General features: G+C 40.7%; 1 protein-coding gene across 10 annotated transcripts in view; it reads left to right on the top strand.

Moving 5' to 3' along the window:
- The window catches only part of LOC106589836 (cytohesin-1), a 56,237-nt gene that overhangs the window by 5,625 nt on the left and 38,506 nt on the right, over positions 1-12,106 (top strand). For 4 of the 10 annotated variants that reach the window (XM_014180229.2, XM_045710153.1, XM_014180228.2 and 1 more), the window contains exon 1: positions 5,451-6,093. The exons of 3 other annotated variants lie outside the window; for them this stretch is intronic. The gene's annotated coding sequence lies outside the window, so the exon portion shown is untranslated. Of the gene's footprint in view, positions 1-5,450; positions 6,094-12,106 lie in introns of those variants that run through there. 3 more of the 10 variants (XM_045710156.1, XM_045710155.1, XM_014180230.2) reach the window with 2 other exon arrangements.

Here is a 12,106-nt window from a genome sequence, read left to right as displayed (position 1 = left end):
AGTAACATGATCAAATTTTGGGGTTCTAGTCAGAATTCTAGCAGCTGTGTTTAGCACTAACTGAAGTTTATTTGGTGCTTTGTCTGGGTAGCCGGAGAGTAGAGCACTGCAGTAGTCTAATCTAGAAGTGACAAAAGCATGGATTATTTTTTCAGCATAATTTTTTTGGACAAAAAGGTTCTGATTTTTGCAATATTACGAAGATGGGGGGGCTTATTCTTGATATGTTTCCGTCAAAGAGAGATCAGTGTCCAGAGTAACAGTGAGGTCCTTCAGTTTTTTTTCCCAGACGACTGTACAACCATACCGATTTTAATTGGCAAATCCAACAGCAGAACACATTGTTTCTTGGGACCTAGAACTAGCATCTCTGTTTTGTCTGAGTTTCAAAGTAAAAAATGTGCCGCCATCCACTTGTGCCGCCATCCACAGGCTTCCAAGGTAGGCAACTTTGGGGCTTCACCATGTTTAATCGAAATGTACAGCAGGCAGTGTGTTGTCCGAATAGCAGTGAAAGTTGACATTGTGTTTCCAAATGACATCACCAAGAGGTAGTGTGTATGTATGTGTGTGTGTGTGTGTGTGTGTGTGTGTGTGTATATACACTGCTCAAAAAAATAAAGGGAACACTTAAACAACACAATGTAATTCCAAGTCAATCACACTTCTGTGAAATCACAGTCCACTTAGGAAGCAACACTGATTGACAATAAATTTCACATGCTGTTGTGCAAATGGAATAGACAACAGGTGGAAATTATAGGCAATTAGCAAGACACCCCCAATAAAGGAGTGGTTCTGCAGGTGGAGAACACAGACCACTTCTCAGTTCCTATGCTTCCTGGCTGATGTTTTGGTCACTTTTGAATGCTGGCGGTGCTTTCACTCTAGTGGTAGCATGAGACGGAGTCTACAACCCACACAAGTGGCTCAGGTAGTGCAGCTCATCCAGGATGGCACATCAATGCGAGCTGTGGCAAGAAGGTTTGCTGTGTCTGTCAGCGTAGTGTCCAGAGCATGGAGGCACTACCAGGAGACATCAGGAGACGTGGAGGAGGTCGTAGGAGGGCAACAACCCAGCAGCAGGACCGCTACCTCCGCCTTTGTGCAAGGAGGAGTACTGCCAGAGCCCTGCAAAATGACCTCCAGCAGGCCACAAATGTGCATGTGTCTGCTCAAACGGTCAGAAACAGACTCCATGAGGGTGGTATGAGGGCCCGACGTCCACAGGTGGGGGTTGTGCTTACAGCCCAACACCGTGCAGGACGTTTGGCATTTGCCAGAGAACACCAAGATTGGCAAATTCGCCACTGGCACCCTGTGCTCTTCACAGATGAAAGCAGGTTCACACTGAGCACGTGACAGAAGTGACAGAGTCTGGAGACGCCATGGAGAACGTTCTGCTGCCTGCAACATCCTCCAGCATGACCGGTTTGGCGGTGGGTCAGTCATGGTGTGGGGTGGCATTTCTTTGGGGGGCCGCACAGCCCTCCATGTGCTCGCCAGAGGTAGCCTGACTGCCATTAGGTACTGAGATGAGATCCTCAGACCCCTTGTGAGACCATATGCTGGTGCGGTTGGCCCTGGCTTCCTCCTAATGCAAGACAATGCTAGACCTCATGTGGCTGGAGTGTGTCAGCAGTTCCTGCAAGAGGAAGGCATTGATGCTATGGACTGGCCCGCCCGTTCCCCAGACCTGAATCCAATTGAGCACATCTGGGACATCGTCTCGCTCCATCCACCAACGCCACGTTGCACCACAGACTGTCCAGGAGTTGGCGGATGCTTTAGTCCAGGTCTGGGAGGAGATCCCTCAGGAGACCATCCGCCACCTCATCAGGAGCATGCCCAGGTGTTGTAGGGAGGTCATACAGGCACGTGGAGGCCACACACACTACTGAGCCTCATTTTGACTTGTTTTAAGGACATTACATCAAAGTTGGATCAGCCTGTAGTGTGGTTTTCCACTTTAATTTTGAGTGTGACTCCAAATCCAGACCTCCATGGGTTGATAAATTGGATTTCCATTGATTATTTTTGTGTGATTTTTGTTGTCAGCACATTCAACTATGTAAAGAAAAAGTATTTAATAAGATTATTTCTTTCATTCAGATCTAGGATGTGTTGTTTAAGTGTTCCCTTTATTTTTTTGAGCAGTATATATGTGTGTGTGTGTGTGTGTGTGTGTGTGTGTGTGTGTGTGTGTGTGTGTATATATATATATATATATATATATATATTAGTGAAAACAATAGTGGTCCTAAAATGGAACCTTGAGGAATGGTGACAGTTACAATTGATTTGTCAGAGGACAAACCATCCACAGAGGCGAACAGATCTTTCTGACAGATAAGATCTAAACAAGGCAAGAACTTGTCCGTGTAGACCAATTAGGGTTTGTAATCTCTCCAAAATAATGTGGTGATGGATGGTGTCAAAGCAGCGCTACAGTGTAGGAGCACGAGGACAGATGTAGAGCCTTGGTCTGACGCCATTAAAAGGTCATTTACCACCGTCACGAGTGCAGTCTCAGTGCTATGATGGGGTCTAAAACCAGACTGATGCATTTCATATACATTATTTGTCTTCAGGAAGGCAGTGAGTTGCTGTGCAACAGCTTTTACATTTTTTTTGAGGAGAATGGGAGATTCGATACAGGCAGATTTTACTTTTTAAATATATATATAAAAAAAAAAAAAACATTCTTGGTCAAAGTTTGGCTTTTTCAAGAGGCTTTATTTACTTCCACTTTTTTTTTGTGAGTTTCATACACATTAACCAGCTTGACAGTTGAGGCCATGACTATTTCCATGAATGTGTCGAGATACAGGATTAAAAAACTTGAGTCTCCATTGATCCTAGGTCCTGGCAGATCTGTGCAGACTAAGGACCGCTGAGCTTTGGCGATATACACAGAGGAGTTTGTCATTTATTTTCTAATGATCATGATGTTTTCATCTGAGAAGTTCATGAATTTATCACTGCTGAAGTGAAAGCTATCCTCTCTTGTTGAATACTGATTAAAAAAAAAAAAAAAAAAAAATTGTTCGCTTTGCAAAAGTATCAAAACATGTTTTTGGAGTGAGGGCTCTTTGATTTTGCACGGTACTGTCTTTCCAAGCTAGTTGGAAGACTTCTAGTTTGGTGGAGCATCATTTCCGTTCTAATTTTCTGGGAGCTTGCTTCAGGGCTCGGGTATTTTCTGTATACCAGGGAGCACATTTCTTGCGACAAATGTTTTGTTGTTAGGGGTCGAACTGCATCTAGGGTATTACGGAAGGTTACATTTTAGATCCTCAGTTAGGTGGTTAACAGATTTTTGTACGCCAACGTCCTTGGGTAGGTGGAGGGAGTCTGGAAGGGCATCTAGGAATCTTTGGGTTGTCTGAGAATTTATAGCACGGCTTTTGATGATCCTTGGTTGGGGTCTGAGCAGTTTTGTTGCAAATGTAATAAAATGGTGGTCCGATAGTCCAGGATTATGAGGAAAAACATTTAGATCCACAATATTTATTCCACGGGACAAAACTAGATCCAGGGTTTGACAGCTCTGAGATTTAACGATGCTCCTATGAATGTTCTAATGATGAACTTAACCTTAACCTGTTGGGGCTAGGGGGCAGTATTTTCACGGCTGGATAAAAAAATGTACCCGATTTAATCTGGTTACTAATCCTACCCAGTAACTAGAATATGCATATACTTATTATATATGGATAGAAAACACCCTAAAGTTTCTAAAACTGTTTGAATGGTGTCTGTGAGTATAACAGAACTCATTTGGCAGGCAAAACCCTGAGACATTTTCTGACAGGAAGTGGATACCTGATGTGTTGAATTACCTTTAAGCCTATGCCATTGAAACACACAGGGGCTGATTAATGTTTTGGCACTTCCTATTGCTTCCACTAGATGTCACCAGCCTTTACAAAGGGTTTTGAATCTTCTACTATGAGATCTGACCGAACAAGAGCCTTGGAACGGTGATGGCCGATTTAGACTCTGGGCGCGAGGTCATGTTGGGTACCCTCGTTCCAAAACGTTTTAAAAGAATGCATTCGTCCACCTTGAATATTATTCATGTTCTGGTTAAAAAAGGCCCAAATGATTTATGCTATACAACGTTTGACATGTTTGAACGAACGTAAATATATTTTTTCCCCTCGTTCATGAAGTGAAGTCCGGCGGGCTTAGATCATGTGCTAACAACACGGAGCTTTTTGGACATAAATGATGAGCTTTTTTTGAACAAAACTACATTCGTTATGGACCTGGGATTCCTGGAAGTGACATCTGATGAAGAGAATCAAAGGTAATGGATTATTTACATAGTATTTTCGATTTTAGATCTCTCCAACATGGCCCTTTGTCTGTATCGCAAAGCGTATTTTTCTGGGCGCAGTGCTCAGATTATTGCAAAGTGTGATTTCCCAGTAAGGTTATTTTTAAATCTGGCAAGTCGATTGCGTTCAAGAGATGTAAATCTATAATTCTTTAAATGACAATATAATATTTTACCAATGTTTTCTAATTTTAATTATTTAATTTCTGGTGCTGACTTGACTGCCGGTTAATGAAGGGAAACGATTTCCTGAACATCAACGCCATAGTAAAACGCTGTTTTTGGATATAAATATGAACTTGATAGAACTGAAAATGCATGCATTGTCTAACATAATGTCCTAGGAGTGTCATCTGATGGAGATTGTAAAAGGTTAGTGCATCATTTTAGCTGGTTTCATGGTTTTGGTGACGCCTGTCTTTGAATTGACAAAACATTACACACAGCTATTGTCAATGTACTCTCCTAACATAATCTAACTTTATGCTTTCGCCGTAAAACCTTTTTGAAATCGGACAACGTGGTTAGATTAAGGAGATGTTTATCTTTCAAAGGGTGTAAGATAGTTGTATGTTTGAAAAATTTGAATTTTGACATTTATTTGGTTTCAAATTTGCCGCTCTTGAAATGCACCTGCTGTTGATAGGGTGCACCACGGGTGGCACGCTAGCGTCCCACATAGCCCCAAGAGGTTTTAAGATGCTTTTGGGAAACTGGGATCAGGTCTGTCAGAGGCAGCAGTCCAACCTGGAAGCACACATTGAGTAATAGACTCACTGAGGTTAATGTACTGTAGCATCTCTTAGAGGACAAGTTGTTCATGTTGCCTGATTTAAATAAATAAAAAAGTAAAAGTGAAATAATTGAAAAGAGTGCCCCTTGTTGCATAGTGGTTTGTTTATCATTAAGTCAGAGATCGTATTCAGTGCTGGAGGTCATTGGTGTACAGTCATGAGTACACATACCTCGGGCTATGTGTGAGAGTCCACGGGGTGGAGACTGTGTATAATGCTTGGAGGCAAAGGGGGAGGAGTTGCGGGGGAGGGTTTCCCTCCTGTAATGTCAGTGATTTCTCAACAAATGGTAGAGCGATTGAGCTGAACACGCCTCTGGTTCACACACATCTGCTCTCTCATGCTCTTCCTCTCTCCCTCTGTGGTGTGGTGGAGCAGCTAGCCTGTTTGCTCGCTCTCTCACTCTCTCATTACAAGCTTGTAGTAGTGTGGTGATGTGAAAGACAGATGGTAAGCTTGGCAGGTAATTAGGGGTTAAGGACAGTCAGCCTGGTTGCAGGGGAGAGGGGGGCCGTGTTGGTTATTTTAGTATTGCACCACGGGATTGGAGGGCTCAGAGGGACTGGGATTGTCTGGGTTATACTGCTTGGCTGGACTGGGGCACTGGTGGGTTGCCATGAGACAGAAGAACCAGGCTAATACTGGTCTGCTGTACTGGGAGAGAAGTCTGGACTATATTATTGAAAGAGTACTACTACTGCGAGACTGGATTATACAAAGACTGGACTGTATTTTTTTTTTTTGAGCTGGAGTTTTTCTGGGCTGGACTGGGTGAGAAGTGTCTGGTACTGGACCTGGGAGAGTCATTCTACAGGTACTGGAGACTGTATGTGAGTGGGCTCTGTGGAGACTGGTAGATGGACTAAAGGGGGAAGCAAGTGTTCTGGGAGAGACCTGCGTCTGGACCTGTGTTATACTGGTAACAGTGGGAGGACTGGGAGAGACAAACTCGCTCAGGTAGGAACACTACACGCTGTGTGTCTACCCCTATTCCCGCTCATATTATCGTCACACTGCTAGGAAACAGCCACCTCTTGACATCAGGAAACACTCAGCAAAAATATAGTACATGCTGTATCAGCTAACGCAGTGTGTGTGTTAACCTCTTGGGGCTAGGTGGGACGCTAGCGTGCCACCTGTGGTGCACTCCATCAACAGCAGGTGCATTTCAAGAGCGGCAAATTTGAATCCAAATAAATGTCAAAATTCAAATTTTTCAAAAATACAACTATGTTACACCATTTGAAAGATAAACATCTCCTTAATCTAACCACGTTTTACGATTTCAAAAAGGTTTTACGGCGAAAGCATAAATTTAGAGTATGTTAGGACAGTACATTTACAAGAGTTGTGTGTAATGTTTTGTCAAGTCAAAGACAGGGTCACCAAAACCATAAAACCAGCTAAAATGATACACTAACCTTTTACAATCTCCATCAGATGACACTCCTAGGACATTATGTTAGACAATGCATGCATTTTTAGTTCTATCAAGTTCATATTTATATACAAAAACAGCGTTTTACTATGGCATTGATGTTGAGGAAATCGTTTCCCTCCAATAACCGGCAGTCAAGTCAGCGTCACAAATTAAATAATTAAAATTAGAAAACATTGGTAAAATATTATATTGTCATTTAAAGAATTATAGATTTACATCTTTTGAACGCAATCAACTTGCCAGATTTAAAAATAACCTTACTGGGAAATCACACTTTGCAATAATCTGAGCACTGTGCCCAGAAAAATACGCGTTGCGATACAGACTAGACGTCATGTTGGGGAGATCTAAAATCGAAAATACTATGTAAATAATCCATTACCTTTGATTCTCTTCATCAGATGTCACTTCCAGGTATCACAGGTCCATAACGAATGTAGTTTTGTTCAAAAAAGCTCATCATTTATGTCCAAAAATCTCCGTCTCGTTAGCACATGATGTAAGCCAGCCGGACTTCTCGTCATGAACGAGGGGGAAAAATATATTTCCGTTCGTTCAAACATGTCAAACGTTGTATAGCATAAATCATTAGGGCCTTTTTTAACCAGAACATGAATAATATTCAAGGTGGACGAATGCATAGCCTTTTATAACGTATTGGAACGAGGGTACCCAACATGAAGTAGCGCGCCAGGTGTCTAATGGGACATCACCGTTCCATGGCTCTTGTTCGGTCAGATCTCCCTCCAGAAGACTCAAAACACTTTGTAAAGGCTGGTGACATCTAGTGGAAGCAATAGGAAGTGCCAAAATATTCCTAAACCCCTGTGTTTTTCAATGGGATAGGTTTAAAATCAATACAACACATCAGGTATCCACTTCCTGTCAGAAAATGTCTCAGGGTTTTGCCTGCCAAATGAGTTCTGTTATACTCACAGACACCATTCAAACAGTTTTGGAAACTTTAGAGTGTTTTCTATCCATATATAATAAGTATATGCATATTCTAGTTACTGGGTAGGATTAGTAACCAGATTAAATCGGGTACATTTTTTTTATCCAGACGTGCAAATGCTGCCCCCTAGACCCAACAGGTTAAGGTCTGATTGAGAGATGCAACCGTAACTGCATGCTCTTATCAGTGCGTGGGCAGAACAGTGCATGAGTGTGTCTGTTTGGATGGACAAGACTACACAATGTAACCAAACTATGCCTCCCAAGCCTTCTCAATGCCCACCAGAAACATTGAACTGCTGTCATATACTGGTAGCTAGTTGTAACAAATGTATCAGGTCAATGCTGATTGTAAAATATCCACAATACAAAAGATGATTCTTCATTGTTTTAAATGTATTTTTTGATAAAGTAAGAGGAGCCATTTAGACTCCAAGTGGCCTTAACATAGACTCTTTACCATTACAGCACTATTTAACCCATTGATTACAGCATTATTTACCCTGTTAACCCAATCATTACAGCATTCATGGTGTTGTCACTGATACACCTTTCAAAGCAAGACGTTTTTCCGCCAACTTTAGCATCCCGCCTTCTTTTTGTCCACTTTCTTTTATATATGAAAGGTATTGCTGGCAACAAAGCCATGCACGACCTAGTCATGATTGAAGTAAATTCCTGCGTACGGCTTAGTATGAAATGTAGCCGTAATGCTGAGGCGAACTTGGCACGCACTACACTCTTAAGCTCTTGATGGTTGTTAGGCAGCGCCCGTTACTACTATCCTCCTGGCAGTTCTACACTTTACGAGGCATGTCACTTCACCCATCTCTTCACCAAATGCACTGTTTTCTTAACCACAACTGGATGGATCCATAGAGGATTACTGTGGGAATAGATATCACTGAATGACTAACATATTGGAATAAAGTAGGCTAATGCAATTGAAGGTTTCAAAATGTTGCTTACTAAAAGTCATCCAATTTTTGTAATACATTTGAAGTAATATTTCCAGTGGTGTAGAGTACTTAAGTAAAACATACTTTAAAGTACTACTTAAGTCGTTTTTTTGGGGTATCTGTACATTACTTCACTATTCATATTTTTGACAACTGACTTTTACTCCACTACATTCCTAAAGAAAATAGTGTACTTTTTACTCCTTACATTTTCCTTGACACCCAAAAGTACTTGTTACATTTTGAATGCTTAGCAGGACACATTTTCCAATTCACACACTTATCGGGAGAACATCCCTGGTTATCCCTACTGCCTCTGATCTGGCAGACTCACTAAACACGAATGCTTCGTTTGCAAATCGTGCCGTCTAGGTTGCTTAATTTTAGGAATTTGAAATGATTTATACTTTTACTTTTGATACTTAAATATACTTAACCAAATACTTTTAGACTTTTACTCCAGTAGTATTTTACTGGTTGACTTTTACTTGAGTCATTTTTAAGGTATCTTTTACTCAAGTATGACAATTGGGTACTTTTTCCACCATGGACTATTTCTGCACCGTTTCATGCTGCTTTGAGACAAGCATGGGGACATGATAAATCAATCCATGTCTGATTTTTCTTTCCACTGAATCTGTTTGGATATTGGTTAGGCCAGAATTAGGCTTTGGAAATGTTATCTAAGTTGAGGTGAGTGCTGCTCATGATCATCTTGTCTGGTTGGCTCCTTTTATTTGCACTGATCACAACATTTAGCCAGCATGTTATGTAGCTTCACAAGTGGATTATTTTGCTCTTCACTTGCAGTCGCTCAGTAGCCTAGGCCTGATCCCAACCAAAAGCCTGTGACTTGTCTTAATCAATCCAATGCGATTTTGTTTCACAAGAACCTCTATGTATATTTAGTTAATTCTCTGGCTGGGCCAAATACGTGGAGGTGGTATAGCTCATCTATTTGTTTGCTGATCTATCACTGATTTATAAACTGGGTGGTTTGAGCCCTGAATGCTGACTGGCTGACAGCCGTGGTATATCAGACCGTATAATAGAGGTATGACAAAACATATATACATTTTTACTGCTCTAATTACGTTGATAACCAGTTTATAATAGCAATAAGGCACGAGGAGGTGTGGTACAGCGGTTCCTTCTTTAAAAGTTGTGATCTTACACTGCGGGACTTAGAGGTACCCAGCGTCATGGCTTCATTGCTCCAGACCCCCCACAAGGGGGAGTTAGAGCTCTCATTATGCATTTGGGTCCCAAGGTTTTTATATGACCAATCACATTGAGTGGTTCCAATGACAAATTTGGCGCGAGCCATCCGTCGCTGGTGACTTTCTTCAGCAAAGATGGCTGACAAAACATTACGGTGGAAGCAAATGTTAGGAATTATAACGTCATAACGAGTCAAGCAAAAAATTTACAATTGAGAGGAATATGTTAATGTAGAGACAAACGATTGTGCATATTCTTTGTCATAAAGTAAAATTATGAAAATCGCTATTTAGCAAGTTAGCTGACTAGCTAACATTAGCCAGCTAGCTAATGTTATGACATGAGTATGAAGTTGGTATCCAGGTTGATTATTGTGTTGGGACTCCTGAGAGAACCTGCAAACCAGGCTGTCGTCTTTGGAAACAGTGGATGTAAAGAATCTAGCTAGCTAAAGCTTTTACTGCACATTGAATGTACAACTATTTATTTGCTTATTGTGTAGTGGAGGATACAAATAACTGTATGCCTATGGATGTGTAGCTAGCTACATTATGTAGCTGATCTGTGTATGGACCCTAAAACGTTAGGTTCTAAACTAATATTTATACCAATCTATGAACCTCAGCTATCATAGTTGTTGTATCAACTTCAAGTCTGAATGGCATTAATGAAGCAGAATATAACTTTATTGTGCCAAGGATGCAAGTCCTATATACATGTACTGTAGTTATTACCACACTGAGATCCCCACAGTGTAGCCTGTACATTGAACATATTCACTGATCATGTACTCTACCGTGGCAAATAAATGTTCAGGTATGAATCTCTGAGACATTCTTTTTCAGTCATATCCAATACCAGGTGTATCAAACTACATTCTTTGTATGTATGTATTACAGATATACACTTCAACAGTGTTTACCGCTCCTGGGACATCAATGCAATAGATTAAAAACATGATTTCAGTAAAAGCTGATTTGTAATTCATATATACAGGGGGGAAAAAAACGTACAACTACACTTCCTATGCATATCTAACTCCCTTCATCTGAGGACACAGGATAGGTGTAGTATTTCAGTGAGATACTTAATTTCAACCAGTGGAGAATGTGAAACGATTTATTGAAAGTTCATTATCCAGGTGTTTATAAATGCGTAATACATGCATTATAAATATTATAAAGTTCAATCAGTACTTCAATGCACATATGGTGTGCATTATAAAGAGGTGGGGAGAGGTATAGAAGACAGAACTAACTATATAGCTAGGTGTCATCTAAAATAACACTCATTTATAAGACTGTTCTTGAAGGCAAACCGCAAATTCCACTATTGTGGCTAGCTTCACAACAAATGGTCCGGTCAAGCCTCACTAACCAGATGACGAAAGCTGGTTGCTTATAACGTTAGCTTTGGGCAACAGGATTAAGTAGCTGGTTAGCTATTTATTTTCATGAACTGAAGTTCAATTTCAATAGGCGAACAACAAGTGGCAACCTAGCTAATACTTACTCACAAGGATTCCTAAATCATTGCTTAGAATAATGAAAATTACTGCAGTTTCTACTGGTCATTGTTTTCAGGCTGGTTGTATTGGTGCTAGCTAGGTACCAAGCTAAAGCTAGCTCCCCCAAAAGTTGCGGTCAAACAAATGATGCTTTATTACCAACGCGGTATTGTAAACACATCGTTCGTGGCCGGTGTTTGCTTGTTTGCAGACTTTTTTGTACAGCTTTGACAGTGCTACTGTATCTTTTTTTTGACACGCAAAGACCCAAATGGCTTTCCATAGTATGTATGTTGTGAAGCTAATAGTGGTGACGCTATTACTGTGTTACTCCGGTAGGGCAACATCGGAAAAATAGCACACTTGGTAGTGTGTACCCAAACCACAGCTAAATGCAGCACTAACCTTTGATCTTCATCAGATGACAACCCTAGGACATTATGTTATACAATGCATGCATGTTTTGTTCAATCAAGTTCATATTTATATCAAAAACCAGCTTTTTACATTAGCATGTGACGTTCAGAACTAGCATACCCCCCGCAAACATCTGGTGAATTTACTAAATTACTCACGATAAACGTTCACAAAAAACATAACAATTATTTTAAGAATTATAGATACAGAACTCCTCTATGCACTTGATATGTCCGATTTTTAAAATAGCTTTTCGGTGAAAGCACATTTTGCAATATTCTCAGTAGATAGCCCAGCCATCACGGCTAGCCATTTAGACACCGACCAAGTTTAGCCCTGATCAAACTCCGATTTACTATTACAAATGTTTCATTACCTTTGTTGTCTTCGTCAGAATGCACTCCCAGGACTGCTACTTCAATAACAAATGTTGGTTTGGTCCAAAATAATCCATCGTTATATCCAAATTGC

The sequence above is a fragment of the Salmo salar genome, chromosome ssa28 (genome assembly GCF_905237065.1).
Source record: "Salmo salar chromosome ssa28, Ssal_v3.1, whole genome shotgun sequence".
Classification (NCBI taxonomy): Eukaryota; Metazoa; Chordata; class Actinopteri; order Salmoniformes; family Salmonidae; genus Salmo; species Salmo salar.
The sequence above is the reverse complement of the archived record's forward strand: the minus strand, read 5'-3'. Positions and strand labels throughout refer to the sequence as shown.